The 10633-nt window shown below is 34.8% G+C and overlaps 1 long non-coding RNA gene across 1 annotated transcript in view; it reads left to right on the forward strand.

Annotated features, from left to right (window-relative positions):
* Positions 1 to 7808, forward strand: part of LOC123324844 — a 14291-nt gene extending 6483 nt beyond the window's left edge. Inside the window, exons 2-3 of the long non-coding RNA XR_006540072.1 lie at positions 2635 to 2671; positions 7705 to 7808. This is a non-coding gene — a long non-coding RNA (uncharacterized LOC123324844). The remainder of the gene's footprint in view (positions 1 to 2634; positions 2672 to 7704) is intronic.
* Positions 7809 to 10633: the final 2825 nt, after the last annotated feature.

Consider the following 10633-nt stretch of genomic DNA (forward strand, 5'->3'; position numbering starts at 1 on the left):
CAGGCTTCTAAGAATCCTCTGCCTATGGCTGTGCTTAATTCCTCCAGCATCAAATTATGACAACACATATGAAATGTTGTCTGCCAATACAAGAATCTTGTAGAGACTCAGTGCCTGAAGTTTTCTTGAAATGATAATCATGTAGGCATCTTCTCCCTAGCGTATACCAAAATTCCAGGTTCCCTGAAGGAAATCAAGTATACAGGATAAGACACCTGGTTTGTACCAACACTTAGGCACAGCCACTCTTACCAGCTATGGAATGGTGGGAACCCTCCCAAAATCCAAGTTCCCGGATACCGACCAAGGGCCAGCCATTCAAGTGGGATCTAATGGTGGCAGTCTTTGGCCTGCTCTATGGAATCTTTTTTGCACAGGAATTATAGCCCTGACTTAATTTTTGTTGTTGTTTTAAGATTTTATTTTAACAGCAAGTAATATGATGGTATCACATGGTACTGGTTTCAGTAGCATGATCTGTATTAAATTGAAGTGCTGGTTACTTTTTTGACTTTTGGTGAATATTTAACAGGTATTTGTACATACATTACTGGGGCAATATTAGGTAATTATCTGGTTTTTTTTACCTTATTAAATTTTCATTATGATTCTTAGATTAAACAATGATTTCTGATTTAAAATTAGAATAAAAATTCTTAATTATATAGATAATCCAGTTTTGTTTCACATGATAGTGAATCCCTGTTTATAAGATTCGATTATATAATTGTCAATTATTTTCTTGCCTAAGTATGCAATTAAAATTATTTGCTTTATCTATTTTCATATACTTCAATTTGGTGGATAATACCTGTATTCTGTTACTTCGGTCTTTATCTTAATTTTCACGGTGGCTGTATCTTACTTTAATACATGGTGATAGCAGGCTTAATGGATACCTTTTTTTTCCTTCACGATAAATAGACCTTACTTTTTAGAACATTTTCAAGTTAACAGCAAAATATAGCAGAAAGTACAGAGTTTCCATTTACCCCATGTTCCCATACATGCATAGCCTCCCCTGTTGTCAACATCCTGTACCACAGGGATACATTGTTTCATTTACATTAACTCATCTTTATCATCCAAAGTCCATAATTTACATTTCAGTGCAGTCTTGGTGTTGTACATTCTATTGGTTTTAACAAATGTATAATGACATGGAATAGTTTCACTGCCTTAAAAGTCCTCTGTGCTGTGCCTATTCATCCCTCCCTTTGCCACAACCCTTAACCCCTAACTTGAAAAGTTTTGCTTTTTCCAGAATGTCATATAGTTGCTATCATACAGGGGATATCTTCTTGAATGTTTATTTTTTTATTTATTTTTATTTTATTTTATTTTATTTTTTAAAGATTTTATTTATTTGAGAGAGAGAGAGAGAGAAAACTCGAGGGGGGGGGCAGAGGGAGAGGGAGATGCAGACACCCCCACTGAGCAGGGAGCCCGATGCGGCGCTCGATCTCAGGACCCTGAGATTATGACCTGAGCTGAAGGCAGATGCTTAACCGCTTAACCAACTGAGCCACCCAGGCGCCCCTCTTCTTGAATGTTTAAAAAATTAAAATTCCAAGGTAATTGAATGTAGTGATTCAAGATATTCTTTGTCCTTTGTTTTGTTTTGTGTTCATCAGTGTAGGATCTGATGACATATGCCTTACAGACTGAAAAAGTGTGATTTCTATAGACATTTGTCACATAATGGGGAGGGTTGAGAACAATGACATGTACTACTACCTAGCACTAACCATTGGTACCATTCTGGTCTAAGAGGTGGGTCCAGATAGACTCTCTAGCAATGAAAGTAGATAGTCTCAAGAGGTTATACTTTATAAAACCAGAATCACTAAAATCACTAAAATCTTTCATACTTACCTGCAATTGGAAATAAGGCCAGAGAGAGTCTGTTTGCTGTGTTTTGCCATGCTGCAAAGTACAGTGGCTATAGACCAAAGTTTGTGATGAGATGTTTCATCCTAAACTTAACAGTCTCTGCTGAAGAGCTGGAGAAGTTCTGTTGTGTTATAGCAAAATAAATACAGTCTCTTTTAACTGCTCCTAGTAGTGGAAGTCCAGAAGAATCATGTTATTTAGGTTTGACATTGTCGGTCTATGATAATGATTCTGCTGATGATACCATTTTCTGTCAGTCTCATAGGGTTTGGTTACAATTATGGTCATTATAAACATTCACTTGGAGGTATCAAATTCTGATAAATACCATTCTTTTCTTGCATTTGGTAAATGTAGAGGAGAAAGTAAGATTTCTTAATGCATTAACTGCCTACCAATAATATAATTAATACTCATTCCAGTGTAGTTTCCAGGTGTGCTCTTGAAGGAATACTTTTTAACAAATCATCAGTCTTATACTTTTAATATTCTGTATTTTTCTATTGTTGATTTAAAATGTATTTTGCGGGCGCCTGGGTGGCTCAGTTGGTTAAGCGACTGCCTTCGGCTCAGGTCATGATCCTGGAGTCCCGGGATCGAGTCCCGCATCGGGCTCCCTGCTCGGCAGGGAGTCTGCTTCTCCCTCTCATGCTCTCTCTCATTCTCTCTGTCTCAAATAAAAATAAATAAAATCTTAAAAAAAATAAATAAAAATAAAATGTATTTTGCTTTTTTCTTTAGTGGCAGATAAGAGTTCTGAAGAAGAGTCTTTAAGCAGGTAGGATTTTTATGGAATCTTTCAAATTATGTGTTAACTAAGGGAATGCAGAGAAAAGCATTTGTTGAGTTCTGCTCTGGGCTAGACACTATATTATGTACTTGACACTTATTACTTATATAGTCATTACAATAGCTTCACAAAGTAGCTCTGCTATTATAGCCTATTTTTTATTAGTCAGCTGTGGTGCAGGGAGGTTGATTAATTGACCTGTGATTGCATAGTTAATGAGTAGCAGACCCATGATTTGACTGTCAGCCTGTGTGACTCCCATCTCCATTCTTTTGTCCCTCAGCAGCACTGGGATTAAGATATAGATCCTAGTCAGATCAACTCAGTCATATTCAGTTATGTGTTAATCCTGATTTAGAGTTTTCTTAAGAAACCAGGTTAGTTCAAGCATTTGTCCTAATATATTTGACAACTAGTGATAACTAGAGGTAATTACTGCAGTGGTAACTAGTCTGTTGTTTTTACTGTCAAAGATTTTAGGGTGGATCTCAGTTACCTATGGCCACAGTACATAGCTTTTACATAAGCAAGACTTAATCAGGCAGATTCTTAGATATAGTGATGTCTGCTCTCCTTGAGATGAATGATTTTTCCAGAAGTGAAGGATATGTAATCTAGGTGTAGACCATGTTGCATTAATTAAATTTATCATCTATTTAGAGGATATTTCTAAATGATTCTCTACTTACTGACTTCTCAGTCTAGTTTTCCCTAGGCTAGTACCCTTGACTAGTTCTTTGAAGCTTCTTCTTTTTTTTGTAGACCTTTTTCTTTTTCTCCATGACTTTTCTATAATCTTTTCTTGATTTTTTTTTTTACTTTGTTCTCTGCTTTTCTTGGTGTTTCTTTTAGTCCATTAATTATTTCCATTTCTGCCAGCTAAATAGTCTCTGTGTTTCTATAGACAAAATCAAAAGCACATAGAATTTCAGGATCTTAAGGAATCTTAGAGATGAATTAATCAAAATACCCTCTGGTACTGCAACCTATGTTCAACATCCTCACCCAGTGGTTGTTTAAATGGAGAATTTGAAACTCAAAAGAGATTAAAAGTGACTTATTTGGATATGATAAGTGACAGAAATGAGATTTAAATTCAGGTTTTTTCCTTTTTTCTCATCTTGTAGGTAAATGTTTTAATAATTGAAAGATGGGGAGGGGGTCTTGTGAACACAGTGAAGGGGGGTATGGAAGGAATTAGCAGGAGAGGCCAAGTTCCTAGAAGAATAACACTGGGTTGGATAGTTTTAGAAAAGATGTCAGAATATTGGGGTTTATGATAAGTTAGATAAAGATGAATTATAGGAATGAAGGATACACACACACACACACAAAGGAATGAAGGACACAGGATATTGGGAGTTGTTTAGAAAGGCATATTAAAATAGAGGGTTGAAGAGAATCTTGAGCAGCTTTTTTGTTTGTTGGTTTAATTGAATGAACTAGCATATAGCATACTTCAGGTTTTCTGTTGAGAGATATTACAATCATTTGAGCCACTGGGAAGAATCTTTTTACAGCATATAAGAATGTGATGTCATCTACTTCCACCCCAACTTACAGAGAGTGGCTTAGATCCTCTTGAGTAATAGGTGTAATGGAGATTCTACACAACATAGATGTATGGCCCAAGGTAGCAGTCTCCTCACTCCACCTCTTTTCTTAATTCTCTGATGCCCTGCCCATGTACATGTAGGGTTTGGTGGGGTACGACTGGCTGTCAAATCAGTAACAAAAGTTTTATTTGGGTAGTTGGTAACATGTCTACGTTGAGATGACTACATGGATGACTGAAACTCCATTTCGCTTGTTCTCCAGGAGCAGGAAATTTCTCCTACTCTTGGACATTTGAGCCTATCCTTGTTTTGGGAGTCTGTGCTTTCATAGACTAAAGACTTAAAGGTTGGAGAGTACCACTGAGCCCTGCAGAAGAGTGATAATAGGTGTGGGAACTCACAGAAAGAAAATATTAGGCAGTGTATAGGGAAATAGAGGAAATAGACTCTGTTTTTATAGCAGTCTCTCTTCTGAGTGCCTATGAAGATTTTTAAGGTCTTGCTCGTTTATGTAGACCTAAAAAAGGCAGGACCTGTGAAGGAAAAAATTTGAAACTTATAATTTTTGATCTTTTAATCTGGGAATAGTATTCCCACTAGTAACATAAATTTGTTCCTTAACATTTATATATTTATTTATTTATTTTAATTGAAGCATAGTTGACACAAGATGTTCTGTTAGTTTTAGGTGTACAAGGTAGTGCTTGAACAACTCTATATGTTACACATGCTTACCACAAGTATAGCTACTATCTGTTACTGCATAATGCTATTACAATACCATTGACTATATTCCCTATGCTGTACTTGTATCCCTGTGACTTACTATAACTGGAATCCTGAACCTCCCATTCCCCTTCACCCATTTTGTCTGCCCCCCAACCCTTCCCTTCTGGCAATACAGAATTCCCTCTATTTCTGGGTCTGTTTCTGCTTTTTGTTTGTTCATTTGTTCTGCTTTCTAGATTCTACATATAAGTGAAATCATATAGTATTTGTCTTTCTCTGACTATTTCACTTAGCATAATACCCTCTAGGTACATCTACATTGTTGCAAATGGCAAGATCATATTCTTTTTTATGGCTGAGTAACATTCCTCTGTGTGTGTATATGTGTGTGTGTGTTTGTAAGAGATACATCTGTTGATGGACACTTGGGTTGTTTCCATATATTGGCTGTTGTAAATAATGCTGCAGTAAACTTGGGGGTGCATATATGTTTTCAAATTAGTGTTTTCATTTTCTTTGGGAAAGTAAGTAACCAGTAATGGAATTACTGGATCATACGGTATTTCTATTTTTAATATTTCAAGGCAACTCCATAATGTTTTTCACACCATTTTCTATCCCCATCACCAGTGCACAAGGGTTCCTTTTTCTCTACATCCTCAACATTTGTTTTTTGTGTTTTTGATTCTAGCCATTCTGACAGGTGTAAGGCGATAATTCATTGTGGTTAACTTTTGAACAATTAACTTTGAAACATTTCAGAGAATTCCTTGCCTGTCACTCTTAGTTATGGGAACTAAGACTGGGTCTTTACTAGGTATTTCACATCTTCGGAGAGGTGGAGGCAAGATAGATAACGAAAACCTTTTTAAAAACAGAGACCAAATTTTGAAAGACCTGTACTCTAACAACTCTAAAACATTGATGACAGAAATTGTGTTAAGACAGAAGAAGTGGAAAGACGTTGCATGCTCATGGATGGGAAAAACACATATTGTTAAAATGTCTATACTACCCAAGGCAATCTACAGATTTAATGCAATGCCTATTAAAATACCAACATTTTTCACAGAACTAGAAGAAACAATCCTAAAATTTGTATGGAACCACTGAAGACCTCGAAGAGCCAAAGCAATATTGAAAAACAAATTGGAAGTATCACAATTCCAGTTTTCAAGTTATATTACAAAGCTGTAGTCATCAAAACAGTATGGTACTGGCAAAAAAACAAATATAGATCAGTGGAATAGAACAGAAATCCCCAGAAGTAAATCCATAACTATATGGTCAATTAATCTTTGACAAAGCAGGAAAGAATATCCAATGGAGAAAAAGCAGTCTTTTCAACAAATGGTGTTGGGAGAACTGGACAGCTACATGCAAAAGAATGAAACTGGACCACTTTCTTTAAAAATAAACTCAAAAATGGGTTTAAGACCTAAATGTGACACCTGAAATCATAAAAATACTTGAAGAGAGCACAAGCAGTAATCTCTCTGATACTGGCTGTAGCAGTGGTTTGTTGTTTTTGTTTGTTTGTTTGTTTCTTTTTTCTCTAATTATGTCTCCTGAGGCAAGAGCAATAAAAGCAAAAATAAACTATTGGGAGTACATCAAAATCAAAAGCTTTTGCACAGTGAAGGAATCAGTCCACAAAATGAAAAGGCAACCTATGAATAGGAGAAGATCTTTGCAAATGACATATCTGATAAAGGGTTAGTATACAAATATAAAGAACTGATAGAACTCAACACCCAAAACACAACCCAGTTGAAAAATGATCAGAAGACATGAACAGACATTTTTCCAAAGAAAACATACAGATGGTCAACAGGCACATAAGAGGATGCTGAACATCACTCATCATCAGGGAAATGCAAATCAAAACTACAATGAGACACCACTGCACACCTGTCAGAATGACTAAAATCATAAACACAAGAAACAAGTGTTGGCGAGGATGTGGAGGAAAAGGAACCCTCTTGGATTGTTGGTGGGAATGCAAACTGGTGCAGCCACTGTGGGAAACAGTATGGAGTTTCCTCAAAAAGTTAAAAATAGGACTACCCTATAACTGAGTAGTTGCACTACTGGGTATTTACCAAAAAATACGGAAACACCAATTCAAAGGGATACATGCACCCCTGTGTTTACTGCAGCATTATTTTCAAGAGTCAGCCCAAGTGTCCATTGATAGATGAATGGGTAAAGAAGTGATATACATACACAATGGAATATTATTCAGGCATAGGAAAGAATGAAATCTTGCCATTTGCAATGAAATGGGTGGAACTAGAGAGTATTATGCTAAGTGAAGTCAGTCAGAGAAAGACAAATACCATATGATTTTGCTCATATGTAGAATTTAAGAAACAATAAAAATGAGCAAAGGGAAAAAAAAAAGACAAACCAAGAAACAGACTCTTAATGATAGAGAACAAATTGATGGTTACCAGAGGGAAGATGGGTGGGGGAATGGGTGAAATAGGAGATAAGGATTAAGAAATGCACTTGTCATGATGAGCACTGGGTGATGTATGGAATTGCCCTATCATTATATTGTATACATGAAACTAATATAGCACTTGTATGTTAATGATACAGGAAAAATAAAAACAACAAAAACAGAGGCCAAATTTTAAGTATATCAAGAAACTTCATTCAGTAAATAGCTGACCTTTCATTTGATTTTTCTTTTTAATAAACTTGTTTTTGTTGTATGTTTTTGCTCTAAAGTATTTCCATTAAACCTGGTACTGATGATTCATGGCCTACATCAGATGATGAAGACTTTAATTTTGATATCAAGGTAAAGTACTCTTGTGAAATTTGTTTTCCTGCTCTGAATTTAGTTTGTATATTATTTACTCTTAAAATTTAGCAGTGGCCTACGTATCATCATTTTATGTTTGTACTGGAAAGTTGGTCAGAACAAACCATTTTGTAGAAATATGACGAGTTGAATTTTTTTTTTTTTTTTTACTCTGGTAAATACTGAAGGTGGAGGCTGAAAAAAATGGACTGGAAAATACATAATGACAGGAAAATTATATTGGGAAAAGCTTTTCCATAATGGAGGAAATAAGATATTTGGTCAAGGATAAGGATTTTTACTGTGATTTTTAAATTATCTTAACATGACTTTCTTTCTTTCTCAATATGACGTTTATAATACTCATGCCTAAATGAAATCTTTAGTGGATTCAATTATTGCGGACATTTTTTCCCTTGGTAACATATAGTTTTACAAAAGACTTTTTTCTCTATTTCTATCCTTTGTTGTACATTTAGACTAAAATAATATTAGAAATTGTGGAAATTCAGAAATTTAAATTGTTTCTCAAAATTTATATTGCAAAGGTATTCCACTGTGTTTTCAAAATAATTCCATTAGGAGTTTAGTTAAAACTTTATCTAAGTGAAGAATACATGTTTTGCCTAAAATAATAATCACCTCTAGGAGCAGAGGCTCTTCGTACCCATATGGTAAAATGTCCAATTTCAGAAATCTTTTATATTATAGTTTTTAAAAATATCTACTCAATCTTTGTATCAGATTCTACAATTTAAAATTTCATTGTTATTTAAATATTCATTTTAAAGCCCCTGCATCATTATAAGCTACTGGATGTTAGGAAATGTAATTGTGCATCTCCTGGAACACCTAGAATAAAGTCTTGCTTGGAAGAAGCAATTTAATATTTTTTGAATGTGAATAAATGAGCAGACAGATGGAATTCTGTATAATGGAATGTTATAAGTAATGTGCATAATTAAATATATGAATTTTTAAAAATATGGCTCAAATTTATATTCCTTTTTTTTTAAGGATTGATTTATTTGATAGAGAATGAGAGAGAGAGAGCACATGAGGGGGGGGTCAGAGGGAGAAGCAGACCCCCCCGCAGAGCAGAGATCCCGATGCGGGACTCGATCCCGGGACTCCAGGATCATGACCTGAGCCAAAGGCAGTCGCTTAACCAACTGAGCCACCCAGGCGCCCTATATTCCCTTTTTATGTTTAAGATTTATAAGTGCAAATGAATTATGTTGAGGAAATAAATAAATAAGAAAAAAGGTTACAGTATATTTTTTAGTATCCTCTAATTGTGAGCTCAGAATTTTCTTTTTTCTTTTTTTTTTAAAGATTTTATTTATTTATTTATTTGAGAGAGAGAGAGAGAAACAGCATGAGAGGGGAGAGAGTCAGAGTGAGAAGCAGGCTCCCCGCAGAGCCAGGAGCACGATGTGGGACTTGATCCCAGGACTCTGGGATCATGACCCGAGCCAAAGGCAGATGCTTAACCGACTGAGCCACCGAGGCGCCCCATGAGCTCAGAATTTTAGCTAAAAATTCCTCAACTATTTTCTTTTAACCCCATCTGTGTCTCATTAGATATATCCTTTCAAGGTGTACATTTCTCCTTAGAATTCTCATTACCAATTCTTTCTCCAAGTGGAAAGTTGATGTGTTAGAAACATTTCTTTTTCTATTTTTTCTCTGTAGTAATAATTTATAGCTTTCAGGTACTGATAAGGTAAAGGTAAGTGGAAAAAATATTTTTCAGTATATGTAAGTATGATTATGGATATATTATAAACAGAAGTCTCTTAAATTTTTTCAATTACATATTATAAATATATATATTACATATATATTGTAAATATATACATTACATATATATTATAAATATATTTAAAACAGGCTTTCGTTCATAGTATATCCCTAATAACACAGACTTTTCTCACTCTACACTTATTTGTTTATAAATACTGTAGTAAAGAATTTAATTTTTTCACTATAAAGTAAATTGTTGGGGTACAGGTGCCCCTTCAGATCACTATGTTTGTATCCTTTGGATAAATACCTAGTAGTGCAATTGCTGGGTTGTAGGGTAGCTTTACTTTTAACTTTTTGAGGAAGAATTTATATAATAATCAGTTAGGGGTAAGGAAAATAACATTTTGGGACTAGCTATTAAATCTCTCATAATCCTCATCCCAGGAGAAAATACAGGCTTTGTAAATGGCAGAACTGAGATTTGAATCTACATTTGAATGATTCCAAAACCTGTGTTCTCTGGGTAGTGGTGCTCATTTGATAATGGGGAATATTATAATTATTTTATCAAATGTGATACTTGTAATCCTTAAAACTATTAATTTTTTTCTAGACTGTCCCCAAACCAAACTTGAGAGCGCTAATGAATGCTTCTGAGCAATTCAAGAATGGTAAGCTATTTGAAGACGTGTTATTCACTGATTTTTGTCCATTCTTGTATTATTCAGTAATTCGAAATTACAGATATTTTCATGTTCTTTTTATTTTGTTTTTTACTAAGTGGGAACAAAATGTGGCCTTATAACACTAGGAGGTAGAACTTTATCTGAGCACGATAATTCTGATTATGAAGATGAAAATATAGTTGGACTTCTTTACAAACTACCATTCAAAGCCAATGACTTTTCTTGTCCTGCTTTTTCAAAACCTTCTGTCAAGTCGTTAGCAGGCCATGGTATTACAAAGGTAAGTTGTTTTGTTTTAAACGTTTTTCCCTATTTTTTTTCACATACCATCCTCTTGATCCTTATAATGAAAAGAATCTTAGGAAAAAACAGAAGTCCTCAAGATCATAAGGGGAAATAATGTAATAACAACAGAGAG

Source organism: Neomonachus schauinslandi, chromosome 5 (genome assembly GCF_002201575.2).
Source record: "Neomonachus schauinslandi chromosome 5, ASM220157v2, whole genome shotgun sequence".
Classification (NCBI taxonomy): Eukaryota; Metazoa; Chordata; class Mammalia; order Carnivora; family Phocidae; genus Neomonachus; species Neomonachus schauinslandi.